General features: G+C 39.9%; 1 long non-coding RNA gene across 4 annotated transcripts in view; it reads right to left on the reverse strand.

Moving 5' to 3' along the window:
* The window catches only part of LOC105492267 (uncharacterized), a 61,720-nt gene that overhangs the window by 31,429 nt on the left and 9,379 nt on the right, over nt 1–20,912 (reverse strand). For 2 of the 4 annotated variants that reach the window (XR_011616441.1, XR_011616442.1), the window contains exon 1: nt 14,552–14,622. The exons of the other annotated variants lie outside the window; for them this stretch is intronic. This is a non-coding gene — a long non-coding RNA (uncharacterized lncRNA). Of the gene's footprint in view, nt 1–14,551; nt 14,623–20,912 lie in introns of those variants that run through there. 4 annotated transcript variants of the gene reach the window in all.

Raw genomic sequence — 20,912 nt, forward strand, 5'->3', positions numbered from 1 at the left:
GCTCATTGAAATGGATAAAATGCCCCATCAAATAGCACTAATAAAACAGCATCTTGATGATTCTTGAGAAGATGGATCAAAGCATATGGACTCAATTTCCCTTGGAAAAATCTATTGGAAAAAAGGAAACCAAGTGGTGTGGGTAAAGTGTTTTAAGTATTATATTCTTTCCAATCCTGAAATATAGCTCTAATTCTCTGTCAATTAAGGAAGCCCATTGGGAATTCATACCAGCTCTGGATCTACATTATATTTTGACTTCCAAGGAGTCTAGAAAAATAAATTGAGGAAGTCCAAAACGATGATAGCTTAGTTATAATATATCTTTAAAACCCCCACTGCATTTTTATCTCTAAACACAAGAATTTGGTGTGCGGAGGGAGGACAGGGAGAGGGGAGAAGGATTGTAGAAAGAACTTGGAGTTTCCAGCTTATAACCTTTTGTTCTAGGCCTTCCATCTTCAAATGTCATCAGCTTTGAAATGATCACTAATCTTCACTATATCTCTTGCAATTGTTGACCATTCTTTTGTTTGGTGTCAATTAGATAGGAAAGAATTTTCAATAATTCAATAGTTCTGTATTAAAGGGCAGCTCAACTGCACATAACTTATCTCCTCAGTTATCAATTGTTTTTATGGAACAGCCCAGGGAAGATCACTTGGCTAACTCACCATCCATCCATCAGGGCTCAGATTCATCTGAGTAAATGTAGTTATGATTTAATTACCGAAAGGTTGGGTTCAAATACAACAGAATGAGACTTGTTTATAGAATGATGGCTTGTTTTTCTCAGTTACTAATCGTGAGCTTAATTTTTAATGGAAGAGCATTGCTAGCATAATTAACACCCAATTTACATGTGCATCCATAGAACCAATTAATTAAATTTTATTGATGCCTAGTTGCTCTTTAAAATGCTTTCCAAATGCCTCCAAATTGATTTTAAACTGTTGATAGTGGAAGTCAGTTTACACTTTTCTTGGGTTTATGAAATACTAACCTCTTCACTCATTAAAATATGTTTTATCTACTAGAGGCATTCCATAATTTGCTAAGGATATTTTGCATGGAGTGCATAGTGTGGGCTGATGGCACTGCCAGTTTGAACAGTGTTTAAAACAAATGCTGTAGAACTTGGGGACTACAGTTAGACAGCCCTGAGGATCTGAAAATGAAGAAAGAGTACCCTCTGAAAACAGAGCAGCGATAGGCAAAGTCAACCGCAAAAGACAAAAAAGCTCCCAGAACCTCCAGAGGAGACTTAACGTGGAGATTTTTATGCATCTAAAGAAAAAGTATTTTACCACTAAAAGGCTGATCAGCAATGAAAGCTTTGAAGAGGAGGACTCTAGAATGTAATTCAATGCTTCAGAGACATACACACACTTTGGGAGATAAACTTGACTTTATCTTTTTGACTTTTCGATTCCTTAGGGATGACAATCATTACTGCAAATTAAAATCTCTGGCAGTCTCAATCCAATGCCAATAGATATTAACTTCACAGAAGTCCTCTTCTTTTTTTTTTTTAAAAAAAATGTGTATAAATTTTGGGGGTGCAAGCGCAATTTTGTTGCATGGATAAACTGCATAGTGGTGAAGTCAGGGCTTTTAGGGTATGCATCACCCAAATAACATACATTGTACCCATTAAGTAATTTCTTATCATCCACTGCCTCCCACCCTCTCATCCTTCCAAGTCTCCATTGTCTATCATAAGTCCTCCTCTTCTTTTCACCAAGAAGTCTTCTTACTATAATATGGCTTCCATGTGGAGACATAAATATGTTAACAAAGAAGAAATGAGTTACCCCTAAGGAGGAATTCAAGTGTTTTGAATCCCTGTGATGGTGACTTTGCATGGTCAATGAATCAAAACACGTTTGGATCACATTAAGCTCCACTAGATGGAAAGAATGACCAAGCATCTTTGGCAGCTCTTCTCTTTTATGAATTCTCCAAAAACAACGCTCCAAATATTGCTCCGATATGATCGTTGTCCTCATCTCTATAACCTTTATCAAGGGACCTTACTGTCTTGCCTGGGCTATTTTAGTAGCCTCTTAATGGTTGGACTCACCTCCAGCCTGGATGCCTTCAGTCTGTTCTCTGTACTGTGGGTGGCATGATTATATGAATGGCCACCCCTGCGCTCTCAACATGCACACACACACACACACACACACAGCTCCCACACCACTATATGTGATTAATACTTCAATGTCTTCTAATGCTCTCAAGCTCAAAGCAAACTTGCTTAACATGTCAACACTGCCCTATATGGGCAGGCCACTACCTATTGACTTATATATACTCCTGTCTCTGCTCCAGCCACCCTGGTCTTCAATTCCTTGTGCAAAAAATCCCGCCTTTTGCTATAGGGCCTGTCAAAGTAACATTTTATAAAGGCAATGAACAAGGCTCTTACGCAGATACAAAGTAAACAGGTACAAAGATTTATTTAACTCATTAAGGAGGAAACCTATAAGCTAGCCCAAGCAGTGTTTGAGAACTGTGTAATTATCAGCACAGGAAAAAAAAGTTAGAATAAGATTGCTGGTTTAGGTAAAAAAATGGTTAATGGATTAAGACTACAGCACTATGAAACCATAACCTTTATTTTCTTTTTTCACCAGCAGAAATCATTTGCATCTCTTGCAGACAAAAATATCTTCAAATTAATCACGACTTCCCAGAGTCTGGGCCTTAGTCAATAGTAAAGAAAATAGCAAACAAAGGTGGGCTCTCCTAGAACAGGGGTTGGCGAACTATGGCCCACGGGCCAAATGAAGCTTGCGGACTACTTTTGTACAACTTGAGAGCAAAGGATGTTTTATTTATTTATTTTTTTCACATGTTTAAAGGATTGTGAAGACAATCCTGCGAAACGGGCCAGGCACCATGGCTTACTCCTGTCATCCCACCACTTTGGGAAGCCTCAGCAGAAGGATCGCTTGAACCCAGGAGTTCCAGACCAGCTTGGGAAACATGGTGAGACCTTGTCTCCACAAAAAACAAAAAGCAAAATTAGCTGGGCATGGTGGTGTGCACCCTGTAGTCCCAGCTACTTGGCAGTCAGAGGTGGGAGGATGGCTTAGGCCGGGGAGGTCAAGGCTATGGTGAGCTGTGATTGCACCGCTGGACCCTAGCCTGGGTGATGGTGAGACCTTGTCTCAAAACAAACAAACAAACAATTCCCCCAAACAAAGAAGAATACTTCACAGAAATACATATGGTTCAGTTTTAAAATAAAGTTTGAAATATTTACTCTCTGGGCCTTTACATAAAAAATTTGCTGGTCCTGCCCTGGAGAATTAAATAATCCTCAGGTGAGCCTTTTAACCAGCACTCCACTGGGACTTTGAAAAGACAAGCATTTATCCTTTTGCCTTACTGCCAAGTTTTTGGGCATTTTTAAAAAATAGCCTTTGCAGTTATAACCTTTCTGCGTAGAATGTCTTTCCCTCCCTCTTCCCTGAGTTTACTCCTTTTGCAGACGTCAGCTCCAAGGCCATTTCCTCAAAGCCTTCCCTGACTTCGAGACTGAGCCATGTCGCTCTATCTCTAGGCTGTCTTGGCGTTGTGAACCTTCCTGTAGCAGCACACATCATTGTTACAGCTCTTATTTGATTAATACTTGTACCCCAACTAGTATGCTGTCTCCATTAAGGTAATGACAATGTCTGTTTTATTTTCTGTTTTCTGCTATGTCTGTAGTATCTAAGATAGTGTCTTTCTGTCAGTAGGCAGATAATAAATATATGTTAAATACATGAACAAATGTATGACATTATCATGGTTCAAATTAGTGTTCTGGTGTGTAACTCAACTGTGTGTGTGTGTGTTAGTGGTCATGAATCAGTTTCTCACTTTTAGGAACTCTTAGACATTGATATGTGTGATTCTTTGGGCTTTTGAAATACAAGATTAATGCAAGAGATGTTATAAAATAATCAAGAGGTTACCCAGTGAATCCTTCCCCAGTCTCAGCCAACTTTTCTCAGGCTTAGATGATTAGTAGTTTTCTCCTAAAAACTACTGATTGCCATAAATGGGTGAAGACATGGACTGGGATTATATCAAGGGAGCTTTCATGGTATAATCACTGCTAACACCTTATAAAAGAGGAGTAACACCCCATATTAAGCTGTGACTATGGAATACTATCCAGTACACCAAGGAACATTGGGATTAAAATAAAAATAGAACATGTTAATATGGAGACTTTCATGAGTTTCTCAACAATACGTGTAAGTTTGTATTTGTATGTGTTTTCTGGTCTCCCTGTGAGTAAAGCGGATGATTGTAAAAGTGGCATCACTTCACTATAAGATTATTTAGAATTTAGTGTAAAGCTACTGGAATGTAAATTGCTTTCCTTTGGCTTAGCACTAGGTACAGATCTGAACTTAATAAATATTTGGGGACTCAAGAGTTTCACTTGAATTTATTTTCAAGAGGTCAAAGACAAGTGAAATTTGGTAAGCTCATGGGATTTGGAGGTGGGAAGCCTTCTGAGAAATTCTGTGGCTTATATGGTTAGCTCTCCTTGGAAAACAGAGAGAGATGGCATCACCAGGAACTTCTGCTGGAAGTAAAGGAATTGGGATGTTGAATCTAGACCCATAAGCCCCTTGAAAATATCCTTGAGGAATGAGTTTAGTTGCTTTGTTGAGTTGATGGCCAAAGGCCATCAAAAGGCCCAATAGTTTGCATGACTCAGAGGCATTAACTCCAAAACGTAAGACTAAAGTGAAAACCTAATAGAAAAGCATATAATTTGTGGCATGATCAGTCTGGGTTTTCTTCCTGCTACTTATACTACAATATTGGACAAGATACTTACTCACTAAGCTTTGGTTTTATTATTTGTAAAGTTGATATGAAAATATCATAATCACAGTATCATTGCTAATATTTGTGAGGAAATCACATGTGAGACATCTAACAAAGTGCCTGGCCCTTAGAGGGTGTTCAATGATAATAACTACCTTTTGTTTGGCTCTTATTATGTGTTTAACTTTATACCACTTACTTTACTTAAAATAAAACATAAATTGAAATATGAGGGAGAACAGTAATTTGACAAATAAGAAAATTATATCAGTGGGGTCTGATGGAGAGCATAGTGGCAGAATTGAAATGTAAACACATGTTTTCAAAGTCATTCTTTTTCTGCTGCATCACATAGCCCCTTAGAAAATGTCAGTTTTCTTCTTTTCAGCCTTCAGCTTAAGAAGAGTATGTTCAGGGATCTCAGCCCCAGAGCCCATAGACTTGCTACTCAGTTTCTAGCTAATTTCTTTTTTTTGTTTTGTTTTGTTTTGTTTTGTTTTGTTTTTTGAGACGGAGTCTCGCTCTGTCGCCCAGGCTGGAGTGCAGTGGCGCGATCTCGGCTCACTGCAAGCTCCGCCTCCCGGGTTTACGCCATTCTCCTGCCTCAGCCTCCTGAGTAGCTGGGACTACAGGCGCCCGCCACCGCGCCCGGCTAATTTTTTGTATTTTTAGTAGAGACGGGGTTTCACCGTGGTCTCGATCTCCTGACCTTGTGATCCGCCCGCCTCGGCCTCCCAAAGTGCTGGGATTACAGGCGTGAGCCACGGCGCCCGGCCAGTTTCTAGCTAATTTCTAACAAGTTCCCGAGGACCACAGTTTAAGAACCTTTGCCCTATGGCATTGTGGAGCAACTAATGGAAGAGACCTGGGTCCCTGAATGACCACATGCAGCAGAGCTACCCATGATATAGAGATCCATTCTCCCGTGGACTTTTATGCAAGAGAATAATCTTCAGTCTCCTTTAAGCTACTGAATTTGGGGGTCTTTGCTCGTGGTTTTTTTTTTTGTTTTGTTTTGTTTTTTCCCAGTCTTTAATCCCAATTCTGTCTCAGATTTAAGACCGAGTTAAGTCCCACCTTTCCCCGTTGCTTCTCTACACTGGGATTTTCTCTTTGTTGAACTTCTATCGTACTTAGAGTCTATCACAAATCTTACCAATTTGTTCTCCAATTGTTCCAAAAATGTTAATGCCATCTCTTTCCTTCAATATACTTTTCTATATCTTTCATTCTGTTCAGCACAATTCTGAGCATACGGTAGATGGTCAGTAAAGAGCTCTCAATTAACATTTTAGTAAACTGAGAATTCATGTACACACTGTAAACAAATAATCATTTTTTAAATTAAAAAAACGCACATATTAAAACTGCCTCAAAACACACTCTGTTTCCTTTAATGACTCAGAGGGCAAGAAATAAAGTAGTATTGTTATTATTTTACAAGGCATCTCTCATGCTTTGTAGTTACAACCCACAGACTGGTGATGAGAACTGACCACAGAGTATATACATGCAATGTGCCAATGTGCCTCTTCAGAAGACAAGCAGGCTTGAAGTTAACAAAGAGATACAGTCCTTATTAGCGTGGGCGTATCTCCACTAATATTTATCATGCATGGTCAAATGGTAAAGCTGCTACACATAGACCTTGCATTTAACTATACTTAACTTCAAAGCTTTAAATCGTTGGAGATGGAAAAAGAAATTTCAACCTCTTATTTGAGTTGTCCCTGATTTTAATCACAGAACATCGGCCTTAACATAATGGAAGTTCCAGTTACTAAACTATCATCTTCCTCCCACGAGTGAGTTATCCTTGGAGTTAGGCATCATTCCAAATAAAGGCTAGGGCAAATCCCACATTACTTTTTATCTTTTCATGATAAGGGACACAAATATTATTTTATAATCAAGTTAAAACTTTATAGCTTAATTTAATTTCTCTTAAATGTATCACAAATGATGAGTATTGACAATAAAAAGTAGTCCCTATATTATTTTATGCATATGGTAACAGGCAAAGACTTAGAATTTTATTCAATATGCAGACTGTTTGCAAGATCCTAAATGAAGTGAGGCAATATACTTGAATAAGTGTTTAATCACACACTTATAAATCCATATTAATTTTTATATACTTTTTGTTTGTGTAGTGTACATGGAAGAGAGTAAAGTTATATTCAATAGAGGATTTATATCCAGAATAAATAAATAATTCCCACATGTGAATAAGCAAAAATATCCAAACAAAACATAAAATGGGCAAAAGACCTGAATTCTCATTTGTGAATGTTTGATGGGACAAGCATTCAGAAAGGAAGTTATAAAATAACCAATAATCATATTGTACAACAGATACATTCAAATTAAAACCATGATAAGGGCTGGGTGTGGTGGCTCATGTCTGTAATCCCAGCACTTTGGGAGGCCGAGGCGGATGGATCACAAGGTCAGGAGTTCAGAACAAGCCTGGCCAACATCGTGAAACCCTGTCTCTACTAACAATACAAAAATTAGTCATGCATGGTGGTGAGTACCTGATATCCCAGCTACTCGGGAGGCTGAGGCATGAGAATCACTTGAACCTGGGAGGCAGAGTTTGCAGTGCGCCAAGATCGCGCCACTGCACTCCAGCCTGGGAGACAGAGCAAGACTCCATCTCAAAACAAAACAAAACAGGAAAACAAAAACCACAGTAAGATATCACCACATGGCCACCAGAATGGCTAAAACTAAAAAATAACCCTGACAATACTAAGTGTTGACATTGTTGATGGCATATAATGGGAGCCATGATGCGTGCAATGACAAAGCATAAGACTAATCCTGACGTGCTGAGGACAGAGCTGCAGACCGATAGGAGCTAGTTCCTGAGAGCAGCATTGGCCATACTTCTGAGCCTCTGAACCAACACAAGCTCTCACCTCTCCCTGGATCCCTTGTTATGGAAAAACTTAAATCAGTGGACAGATAGCTAGATAGACAAACTAACTTCTGTTTAAGCTACTGTTAGGTCAAGTTTTCTGTTATTAGCAACTGGATCAATTCCTCACTTATTCAGAGGTGTTACTAATTGATAATGGAACTGTGTCCTGGAACTCTTTCTGCACTGGCTTTAGATTTCTTCTAAAGGAAGCATCCTTTCTTGCAGTCCCTTGAACATCCTCTCGCTCATTTCTGACTCTCAAACTTAATCTCTGAGTGGCAATTTAAATTGTAATCCATACAGTAGAGTACTACTTGGCAATAGAAAGAAATGAACTTTGATACACGCAGCAACTTTGATCGATTAAAAGTAACATAACGGAGTGAAAGAAGCCAGATTGCAAATGCACACTGTATGATCCCATGTATACACAATTCTAAAAAATGCAAACTAATACTTATAGAGGCAAGAAGGAAGGCTTACAAAGAGGCATGAGGAAATGTTTGAGGGCAATGGATATGGTCCATGATGAGTATGTGTCACATGTGCAAATATATGTTAAAGCTTATTAAATTGTACACTTTAAAAAATTGTAATGCACTATGATGCATTTTCCCTCCTTACTCATTTGCACTTATTTGCAGATTTCTTGGACTATCCATATTACCTTACAAAGAAAACTGAGGGAAGTGTAGGAAACAAGGACAAAGAAAAAGGAACAAAACCCTGAGTTCCTACCAGCTAGATGTAACAGCTGCTAACTTTGAGATTTCTGTATTCTTCTCATCATTTCTGAATGCATACAAGCACGTATATAAGCACACGAATGTCTCCCTCATTGCGGTACTCTCAGTACCAAGCATTGTGAGATGTGCTGTGGGAAGAGGTTCTGACGATTTATATACTCACAACCCAACTACCAGAGTTCAGATAGATCTTGACTGTGTTACTTGGGACAAATTTCTTAGCTTCTTTGTGTCTCAGTTTCCTCATCCCATGCATATGGGATGAGGAAGCAAAATAATTGTGCCTTGCTTATAGGGTGGTTGTGAGTAATGAATGAGTTATATATAAAAAGGTTTTAAAATGCATGGCATATATAAGTGTGAGGTAGGAGTAATTACTCGGAAGTCAGTATTTGTCAAATGAATTATCCATCACCGTTCTTTTAATAGTAAATCAAAAATAGGTGGATAGACTAAGGGAGAGAATCTCATCCTCAGAGTTTTAGTGGATGAGCAAGCAGAAATTCCTTCCTTAAATAAAGTCATAGAATGTACTAACCAGGTTCTATACCTTTGTCTTACTGCAGTCGGTGGCCTGGAGAGGATGAAATGTGTGTGCGTGTGTGTGTGTGTGTGTGAGAGAGAGAGGGTTGTGTGTGTGTTTGTGTTATGTGTGTGGTGTCATTATTTTTTTAGACACATGATTTGACCTTGGCTGTGGTCAAAGCCTTATAAATAACAAGCTAGGATACAATGCAATTGTGTGTCCTAAGTACCTTAAAAGGCAAAGGGCTGATGAGGGAGATGTCACTCTTCTGACATCCTCTTGTGAGCCAGCCTTTTTCTCGGGAGAATCTGATGATGGGGAGTTCATGGACAGCACAGAGAACATATTGACAAACCAACCATGAGAAATATATCAAGATTTATCATCTCTTGGAGTAAAAATTGACCCCAATTTAACCTCTATTAATATTTATTTCTCAGGTCAATAAATCTAGAATTTGTCTTAGTAAAAGTCAGTATCAGTTGAATTCTGCCTACTCTTCTTAGGGGGCAAAGAAGAAAGGGAAACTGTAATTTGAATGTTTTAAAAATAAAATAATAAAAGCCACACACAACATTCCCAGGGTGGGGGGAAACCCACAACACTCCTGCCACTTCTGATTTTAAAACAAATAGACATTGCACCCCAAACATAAATTGCCTCGATTCCACAATTCCCATCTCTGGTGGAATGGGAGGCCAACCACAGGGAAGAGGCATGGGGCCCACAATGCTCAGACACCAGACACCAGAGACCTTTCTCCCATGATCTCACTGCACAGAGTTGCTGTTTCCCAATCTCAAAAAAAAAAAAAAAAAAAAAAAAAAAACCGGCTGGGCAGGGTGGCTCAGGTCTGTAATCCCAGCACTTTAGGAAGTCAGGGCAGGCTGATCACGAGTTCAGGAGATCGAGACCATCCTGGCTAACACGGTGAAACCCAGTCTCTACTGAAAATACAAAAACAAAATTAGCTGGGTGTGGTGGTGGGCACCTGTAGTCCTAGCTACTGGGGAGCCTGAGGTGGGAGAATGGCGTGAACCCGGGAGGCGGAGCTTGCAGTGAACTGAGATGGGGCCACCACACTGTAACATACACAACAGAGCATGACTCCGTATCAAAAACAAACAACAAAAAACAAACAAAATAACCCCCAAACTATATATGCCTATCTATATTGTTTTGTTCATTGTGCTTTTCACTGAAAAATTTCATCTCTTTTAGACCAGGTGGTCATCTTTCTTTTGTATGCATTTTACTGACTCTTACTGAAAAAAAAGGTAAAATGATGTCACTATATTATGTTTTAAGGAAAACATAAATTATTTTTCATGTTTGACCTGATTTACTTTTATTTATTTATTTATTTATTTTTTTCAACTTTTATTTTAGGTTCAAGGGAGTCCATTGCATGTTACTGAGGTTTGGTACACAATGATCCTGTCACCCAGGTAGCGAGCATAGTACTTGATAGGCCATTTTTCAGCCCTTGCCCTCCTCCCACTCTCCCTCTCCTAGTAGCCCCTGGTGTCTATTGTGCTCCTCTTTATGTCCATGTATACTCAATGTTTAGCTTCCACTTGTAAGTGAGAATATGTGGTATTTGGTTTTCTGCTTCTGCATTAATTTGCTCAGGATAATGACCTCTAGTTGCATCTGTGATGGTGCAAAAGACGTGATTCTGTTCCGTGTTTATGGCTATGTAGAATTTCATGGGGTATACGTGCCACATTTTCTTTATCCAGTTCACTGTTGATGGGCACCTAGGTTGATTCCACGTCTCTGCTATTGTGAACAGTGCTGTGATGAACGTACAAGTGTATGTGTCTTTTTGGTAGAATGATTTCTTTTCCTTTGCATATGTACCTACTAATGGGATTGTTGGATTGAATGGTAATTCTGCGAAAAGATAAAACTTAATAATAACTAAGGGGTAATATGTGAAGCCAGCAAATCTTCCTTCCATCCTTTCTTCACAGTGCCTTGTGCCCCATGATGATTTGTGTGGGAGGGGTATTTAGATGTCAACAACCACGTGTTTGATGCATTAGCTTCCATACCTCTTGCCAACCTACAAAATCTTCTCTACCTCTCATCCATTACCTGATTCTCATTATTTTCTTTTTCTCCTGGAGAGTAAACTTTAGTCCTCTTGGGACCATCCTTCTCCCTATGCCTCACATCATCCTCTATTACCCATGCTTTGCTATCTAATTCCTACCCAGACTATTGACAAGAAACACCATGAAACTCAAATGATGCAATAGTTGAAAAAACATATTGTAAATGTAAGACATCAGATAACTATGAGGGCTTTTAATATTTTTAATACTCCTGGGTTAATCAACATGTTTCAGGACTGGCATCAAATAAAGTGGTGTACAGCCAGCACTAAAGGTTGGGTTTTCATGACTTCACTACATACATGAATCAGGTAGCAGATAAATGGAATAGGGAATGTGAGCTTCTCTTACCACACTTTTTGAATTAGCCACCTCATCTCTTCCATTATTGCATTATTTTTATCAATGTTCTTTATTTCCTTTACAGAACTTATGATGACATTCTATTGTTTTAGTTATTTGTTTACGTATTTATTATTGTATGAAAATGCAAGTTTAGAGGTACGGTCTTGCTATGTTACCCAGGCTGAACTTGAACTCTTGGTCTCAAGTGATCCTTCTGCCTCAACCTCCAGAGTAGCTGGGAGTACAGGTGCATTCCACCACACCTGGCTCATGTGTTACATTTTCTGCTCAGTAAATATTTATTGAAAGAATGAATTAAAAAAAGAATGAATAAGGGGAAATAAATATATGTATAAATATTTTTAAAATAAAATAATAGATTGAATTAATAGCTCCAATTCTTCATTTTATCCTCTCTGCCTGTCCTTTGCTGTGTGACTTTGAGGTTCCTCCACAAAAGGGGAGACGTATATTTTGCAACCCTTGGCGCTTGGCTTGGCCACGTGACTTACTTTGATCACTAGCATGAGGCATAAGTGATGATATGCCAGGTTGAAACCCAGGCCTCAAGAGGCCCTATTGTTTCTGCTTGATCCCTTTCACTTCTACTAATGCCATGAGAAGGGCATGCCTGGGATAGCCCATTGCTCTCAGGAGAGGATGAGAGACTTGTGGTGCAGAGCCGCCTACAGCCCATTAGTCTAGATCAGCTGACTCCCAGGCATTCGTGGCTGTTTTAAGCCAGTGAGCCATGGGGTTATTACATAGCAATACTGCTGATATACTAAATAAGACAATTAACAATGATAATCATGCTTACATTAACTTAAACCACCTGTATCTAGGTAACGAGCTTGGTTGCTGGAATGTAGATCAAACACTTCTAGAATTGTGATTTTTGGATATGGGGCTTTCAAGATTACTTCATGAAGGCACAGAGTTAGGAAATTCCAGAGGCAAACATAGAGTCCTTATTGCAGCCCTGCTCCCTTTCCTCCTCCCACCTCTTCCCTACACACATATAATTGCCTTAGGGATGAATATTATGCTAGCTGGATCCAGAGCTGACATTTCTGATGGGGCCTTGCATTGCATATAGCAGAAACCAGAATCTTTCCAATCACTCGACTGAAGGGAAACAAATTGTGCTTTGCTATTTGCATTTGTTTTTGCATTTTCACCATTTATGAGACTGAGCAAAGCTAATTTGACAGACATTTATTCATCTTCTGTAATGAAATTGTAAAGAATGTTGTGAATTTCTTTCCGCAGGCCTCTGAGAACATCATTTTCTAAATGTGTGTGTGTGTGTGTGTGTGTGTGTGTGTGTGTGTGTTTAATCACCTAAAATGTTTATCTGCCCTGAGGTTTTAAGACTGAAAACTTGGCATTCTAAATCATCATGAAGAAAACTATAATAAATTTACTATTAATTGGAGAAGCAGGAAAGTAGATTATAGAAATATCCAATCTTTTTTTATCAACCTTTTATATTATAACTACCCATTTTTCTTATCATCTGGCATCCAACATTTGGTTTTCGAGCACAAACAATGTTAGCACTTATGCATTTAATTTAGTTTCTGGAATCTCCTTTTTGTTTGGTTCTTAGAGCATTTTTAAGAAATATCTCTGGCTTCCATCTAAACTGGTAATGCTTTAAAACTTTAGAACATTTTAATTTAACTAATGTTGCCATGACAATAGTGATGTTTCTAAAATGATTTTCTGAGTTCAAGAGGTAAAACTGTAAGAATGAAGTCACTTCATGACTGAGAAGTTAGAGAGAAACCCAGACTGATAGTGCCATATGAAACTTTTCTCAGAAAGTGATGTGTATGTAGGGAAAGAGGTTGGAAAGGCTTGAAAAACAGGCCCTGAGGCCCTTGCCAGAAGCAGATGCCCAATCTTTAACTTTCTTTTTTGGATCAGAATCATGATCCAAAAATAAACCTTTTTTCTTTATAAATTACTCAGCCTTGGGTATTCTAACAACACAAAATGAACCAAGACAGTTACTAAATTTTATTTTCAAACTTTAACATGCTGTGCATATTCAGAAAGAGCTTTTTAGGCAGCTTTATCCAAAGTCCCAAGCTTGGCTTCTATTGCCTCATCATAGGTCACATGCTCGTCCCTGAATGAAACCATATGGCCAAGAGGATGAATTCCTCTGATTGGCCAGTCTCCCATTTCTTGTTGTTTCCTAGAGGCCAGAGAAGATCAGCCCTAACTAAATTATATATAGAAAGGGGACGGGTAGTTCCCCAAAGAGAGATAGCTATTATTATCAGAATTAGGCAAACAAAAACTCTTGTTAATAATGTTTTTTCTATTTTCTGGGTCTAAAGAAAAAAAAAAGCACTATAGCACTATTTGGGTAGTATTGGCTCTCTGCAATAGACTTAATTATGTCTCTATGTCCTCATTCCTCCAGGCTATGATTTGAATGTTTGTGTCCCCCCAGTATTATTATGTTAAAATCCCAACCCTCAAAATGATGATATTCAGAGATGTTGCCTTTGGGAGGTAATTAGGTCATGAAGGTGGGACCTTCATGAATGGAATTTATGCTCTTACAAAAGAGACCTGACAGGAATCTCCTGTTACTTCCACCACGTGAAGATGTCACAAGGTGGCACTGTGTCTAAGCCAGAAAGTAGGCCCTTACCTGACACCGAATCTGCTTTGCTCTTGGACTTCCCAGCCTCCACAACTGTGAGAAATAAATTTCTGTAATTTATAAACCATCTAGTTTATGTTATTTTGCTATGGCAACTTAAGGGACTGATACATTCCATAGTAAATTAGTGTAACTACAGCCTTATTTTGTCCTTAAAGTGGACAGAATAGCCTTACCTACTTCTTGACCTTGAATTTAACTATGGGATTTACTTTGGCCAATGGGACATTGGTAGATGTGACAAGCATAGAAGTTTGACATGTGTCAGTGTGTTTGGCTTGCGGTCTTAACGCCTGCCACCACCATGAGAAGACCATGTCTCAGGTACCTGCCAGCCTCAGGAGAGTAGAGAAATGGAGAACATACCTGAATCTAAGTTGTCGCCCAGAACCAGGCCCAGCTAGGTTCAGACAAGATCAGCTCAGCTCCAATCAAACTACAGATGGATGAGTGAGAAATAAAGCTTATTATTAAGCGCCATTGAGACTTTATGGCTCTTTGTTACATCGCAATAGGCAACAAAGATGCCTTCTCACTCATATCTAGCCATGTAGAGGAATGAGGAATTGGAACATACTAGATTGTTTCTGCCTGCTAGTGGCATTTACGGGAAAACCATCCATCTTCCTCCTCGTTTGTCAGTCTGGACACCATCCACGAAGTGAGTAAAACTGATTTCTAATTTGGTTGAGTAATTTCTCACCATTATTTCCCCAAATTAGATTTTACTTCTATTGTCTCCTTTTCTATAAACTTCCCCCAAACTCTAAGAGTTTATAATTTGTGTTCTGAAGTGTTTGACGTTGAACACGATGCTATAAATAATCCACCGCTCTGAGCATGTTCAATAAGAATTACAACACTATTATTATGACTACACTTAGGCATTTACAAATTTGCCTTTAAATAGAGATTTATCAGGGGTTTCAGCTGCTCAGTGATGGAACAATATTAATGTCTTCACAAGGACAAATGAGTTAATCCAATCTTTCTATATGCTTGGAGACTGGCGATCTCAGTTTGGACAGCTGGGTTTCTAGATACAGTAACTTCTCTGTTACATGGAAGGGCTGGGGGATGGGCTGTTTTCATTGTGTGTGTGTGTGTGTGTGTGTGTGTGTTTTAATAGTTACACAGGGCTTGATGTTGCAGAGAAAAAAACCACTGAGATAAAAACCATTTAGTCTGAGGTGCAGATATTCAAAGAATATCTGCTTGAAAAGGGGCAGAAGTGTGGACCCTAAAGGAACATCATCAGCTCCACAGTCTTGTCCACACAAAGCCATATTTTCCTCAGTGAACTCATTAGGGAAGGCACCCCAGTAGTTAGAGAGTGGACTTTGGAGTTAACCTCATCTGGGTTTGAATCCCAGCTCCAAGCTTAGCGGGCTTGAGCATTTACAAAAATTATGTAGTCTGGATGCAGTGGCTCATGCCTGTAATCCCAGCATTTTGGAAACTGAAGTGGGAAGATTGCTTGAGACCAAGAAGTTCAAGATTAGCCTGGGCAACATAGCAAGATCCTGTCTCTACAAAACTTAAAAAAAATCATCCAGGTGAGTTGGTGCCTGCCTGTAGTCCTACCTACTTGGGGGCTGATGCAAGAGGTTTGCTTGAGGTCAGAGGTTGGAAGCTGCAGTGAGCTATGATTATGCCAATGCACACCAACCTGAGTGACACAGTGGGACCCCGTTTCTAAACTAAAGAAAGAAAAATAAAGAAATAAAAAATTTAAAAACTTATTTACACATTTATTTTATCCACTGGTGCACTTATGGTTTTAGGTCATGCTCCATAAAAGTGGAGTCTGAGAGAAGGATTAAAATGCCATTTTTTAATTGAGGGAGGGACTGCTCTTAGGAGAAACCTGAAAGGGAGAGAAGAGTACCAGATAGGGGAGAGGAAGAGCCGAGCAAGGATGTGCCAGGTAAGGTCTAAAGTTGGCCTGATCAGTGCGGGATGCTGGAGCATGTGTCCAAACACAGGGCCATCTTTGCCTTGAGGCAGCAAAGTGCCAGCTCTTTCTAAAAGTTGTCACATAATAGCAAACAAATGGAATCAACCTAGGTGCTCATCAGTGGTGGATTTTACAAAGAAAATGTGACACATATACACCATGGAATACTATACAGCCATAAAAAGGAATGAAATAACATCCTTTGCAGCAACATGGATGTAAGCAAATTAATGTAGAAACAGAAAACCAAATACCACATGTTCTCACCTATGAGTAGGGGCTAAACATTGGTTACAAATAGACACAAAGTTAGGGTAACAGATGCATTCTTTTTTTTTTTTTTTTTTTTTTTTGAGATGGGGTCTGACTCTGTTGCCCAGGCTGAAGTGCAGTGATGCAATCTTGGCTCACTGCAACCTCCACCTCCTGGGTTCAAGTGATTCTCCTGCCTCAGCCTTCCAAGTAGCTGGGACTACAGGCGTGTGCCACCACACCTGGCTAATTTTTTTGTAGTTTTAGTAGAGATAGGGTTTCACCATGTTAGCCGGGATAGTCTCGATCTCCTGACCTCGTGATCTGCCACCTCAGCCTCCCAAAGTGCTGGGATTATAGGCATGAGCCACCGTGCCCGGCTGATACTAGGGATTCTAAAAGGGGGAAGGGGAAGAGGGGAGCAAGGGTTGAAAACTACCCATCTGGTACTAGGTTTGCTGCTTGGGCAACAGGATCATTAGAAACTCAAACCTCAGCAACACACAACATACCCATGTAACAAACTTGCACAGGTACCCCCTGAATCTAAAACAAAAAAATTGTTAAAAAACAATACAAATTGTGATAAAATATACGTAAGATAAAATACCATTTTAACCATTTTAAAGTGTACAATTGAGTAGTAGCATTAGGTACATTCACAATGTTGTGCAACCAGAATCACCGTCTAATTTTGGTACTTTTTCTTCACCCTAAAAGGAAATCCTATATCCATTAGTTTTCACTCCCATTCTCTCCTCCCTTCAGCCCCTGGCAACCAGTCATCTGCTTTCTGTCCCTATGGATTTGCATATGTACTCATTTCTTTTTAAGACTGAATAATATTTCATTGCATGCATATGCTACTTTTTTTTTTTGAGATAGAATCTCACTCTGTCACCCAGGCTGGAGTACAGTGGTATGATCTCAGCTCACTGCAGCTTCCACCTCCTGGGTTCAAGTGATTCTCGTGCCTCAGCCTCCTGAATAACTGGAATTACAGGTGTGCACCACCACACCTGGCTATTTTTGTATTTTTAGTAGGATGGGGTTTTGTCATGTTGACCAGGCTGGTCTTGAACTCCTGACCTCAAGTGATCTGCCCTCCTCGGCCTCCCAAAGTGCAGGGATTACAGGTGTGAGCCACAATGCCCCAGCACATTTTGTTTATCCATTCATCGGTTGATGGACATTTGGAAGGTTTCCACATTTTGGCACTCCTGAAAGTTCTTCTATAAATATTTGTGTACAAGGTTTTTGTTTAAATACTTCTTTCAATTCCCTTGAGTATGTACATAGGAGTAGAATTGCTGAATGATATGATAATTCTACATTTAACTTTTTGAGAAACTACCAAACTGTTTTCCACAGTGGCCACCCATTTTACATTCCCACCAGTAATGAATGTGGGTTCCAATTTCTCCACATCCTCACCAACACTTGTCATTATCTATCTTTTTCATTGTAGCCATCCTAAAGGGTGGGAAGTGACATCTCCTTGTGGGAAACCAGCTTTTTGTACTCATATCAACAGTCATTAGCTTCAGACTGCTCTAGGGCATTTATTCTTCCATTGAGGTGACCTTTATCAGCCAAAGGCAATTCTCCAGGGAAGGGGTGCAGTTGTGAGCCACGATCAGGTCACACTCACAGCAGCTGATAAATGGGTCTGCCACACTCATTCATTCAAGAGACATCTACTTACCCACTCATACAAGAAACATTCAAGAGGCATCTTCACGACACTGAGCACAATATTAGGTACAGAGGATGCAAAGAACAGACTTTTTTTTTCGAGACAGAGTCTTGCTCTGTCATCCAGGCTGGAGTGCAGTGGTGCAATCTCGGCTCACTGCAACCTCCACCTCCCAGGTTCAAGCAATTCTCCTGCCTCAGCCTCCCAAGTGGCTGAGACTACAGGTGCATGTCACTATGCTTGGCTAATTTTTTTTGTATTTTTAGTAGAGACGGGGTTTCACCATATTGAGCAAGCTGGTCTCAAACTCCTGACCTCGTGATCTGCCCGCCTTGGCTCCCAAAGTGCTGGGATCACAGGAGTGAGCCACTGCATCCAGCCAAAGAACAGAGTTTGACTTAAAAGAGTAAACATTCCACTGAATAACCTTGATGAAATGACCACACAATGGTAGACACACAATTCTGATAAATATGGGGAAGAAAAGGAACTTGGTGCTATGCATGTAATAAGAGTTGACAAGTAAATAAAAAGATTTGATCTCAGGAGGATGGTCAGAGGAATCTTCTGTGAGAAATTAATGATTGAGGTGAATTCTAGAGAATATAAGTATAGGGAAACTAGATACCTAAAGAAGAACCAGGAAGGAGTTCTGGGCTGAAGAATCAATGTGCGCAAGGAATGACGTGCTCTAGAATCTGAAAAACTTGTGAGGAGATGGAGTTGACAGGTGTTTTTGAATCCAGCTGGTGAGGTTGGGAGGGCCCACACCTACAGGATAACCTAGAAAGCTTATATTTATTCTAAGCACAATGGGAAGCCATCACAGAAGATTAAGCAGGGATGGGATGTGGGAGGCATCTGATTTGTGTTTTTTGATAATATCACTCTTTCTAGCCTGCAGAGAGTGGACTGGGATTATATTTGAAGGAGCACATATGTCATATACAGATTTTTCTGTTCTCTCTGGGATCAGGGCAGTGCATTCTCTCATTGTGGCACATGCTGACTCTCCCTCATGGTGGTTTGTTTCTTCATCAGTTTGTAGGCATTTTCATCAAGAGGTCACCTTCAGCAGGGGTTATTATCCATGAGAATCCTAAATGCCTTGGATTGTGGAAGTGTTCCTTCCAATACTGTCCTTGGATTGTGGAAGTGTTCCTTCCAATACTGTTTTGGAAGCTTGAAGTCTCTGCAATATATGGGTAGGAATTTGAGAGGGACACGATAAATAAGAACCCTCTTTCCCGCCTAAGTTCAGAACCAATTGACAAAAGCAGAGAAGTCACACAAATCAAGATTGGCTTCGTTGCTGTGAAAGTTGAACTGGAATAGCATGGCTTAGAAGCATGAACACAGGAGCAAGAAGCTTCCTAGTACTGCGCCTGAAAATTAGGCTCACCCACCTAGTCACAGATGATAGCTAAAAACTGCTGACTCTCACTCTGCCTGTGTTGACCAGATCCTTGCTGATGAGCTGCGGGCCCAGGAACAGGCAAATTATTCTCAAGAAGAAAAGATGAAGAGCAAGGGGCTATAATTGAAGTGCAAAGTGTTCTGGGAAATTTAGAAAGTATTTCTAAGGGAAAATTACAGAGTATTTCTTTTTTTGTGACAGGGTCTCACTGTGTAGCCCAGGCTGGCGTGCAGTGGCACCAACATCACTCACTGCAGCCTTGATTTCCCCGGGCTCAGGTGATCCTCCCACCTCAGCCTCCCGAGTAGCTGGAACTACAGGCATGTGCTACCAAACCCAGCTAATTTTTGTGTTTTTTGTAGAGACAGGGTTTTGCCATGCTGCCCAGGCTGGTCTCAAACTCTTGGGATCAAGCAATCCACCCACCTCAGCCTCCCAAAGTGCTGAGATTACAAGTGTGAACCACCGTGCTGACTTAGAGAGCATTTCTTGAAGGAAGTGAGATTTGAACTGGGCCTTGAGTGATATGTTATTTGTTTATTTAAAAAATATTGATGGGTTATTTAATCTGTGGTAGGCTTCCTAGCTATGATGCCTGTGAATTGACAGATAGAGAGAGAGATAATAGTGTCCAATGCTGACATTACAGATTAAGCAACAGTACAGAGGCATTTCTGATGTAGATATCAAAAAAGTAGTAGTAAATTACTTGATATACTTATCAGTAGCAGGTACAGAAGATGCCTCATCCATACGACCTTGACACTCGCCATTCCTACTAAAGAAGTCTTGCTGGTAGTATGCCTCTGGAAATGGGAGCAGCTGAGCTAGAGTCCAGGGCAGACTGGAATTGCTGGGCAGTTGCCATCCATGGGAGCATCCCTCAGCCACCAATAAATGGGAGTTGGTGCACACCCCAGCTTCCTGACTTCTTGGGTGGGCCGACTCTGAAACATGTTTTCCCATATTGACACTGACTCTTGCTTGTCTATAGTGGAAACCTCCTCATCTATGTCCCAAGGATTGCCTTTTCATTCACTCTCCTCTACTGGTGTCTCCTGAGATCACCTCTCAAATCAAACACGTGCACTCACACCTTTATCTCAAGATCTTCTTGATATGTACCCTTTTTAAAGTAAAAGTTCATGTTTCTGTTTTTTAGATAACAACACGAGTTAATTATGTACAAACATAATTAAATAGGAAGTTACAAAGATATTTCAAATGCCTGTTCATTAGATCATCCATCCATCAAATGTCATTGACAATTATGGTTGAGCAATGTTGGGCATTATTTTAAGGAACAATAAATAATATCGAACTCTGCATGTAGGAAGTGCTCAATGAATATGACTTCCATATGAGTAGGATTCTTGCTAAACTCAGCTTGTCTTTTTCCTTTTTT

The sequence above is a fragment of the Macaca nemestrina genome, chromosome 18 (genome assembly GCF_043159975.1).
Source record: "Macaca nemestrina isolate mMacNem1 chromosome 18, mMacNem.hap1, whole genome shotgun sequence".
Lineage (NCBI taxonomy): Eukaryota > Metazoa > Chordata > Mammalia > Primates > Cercopithecidae > Macaca > Macaca nemestrina.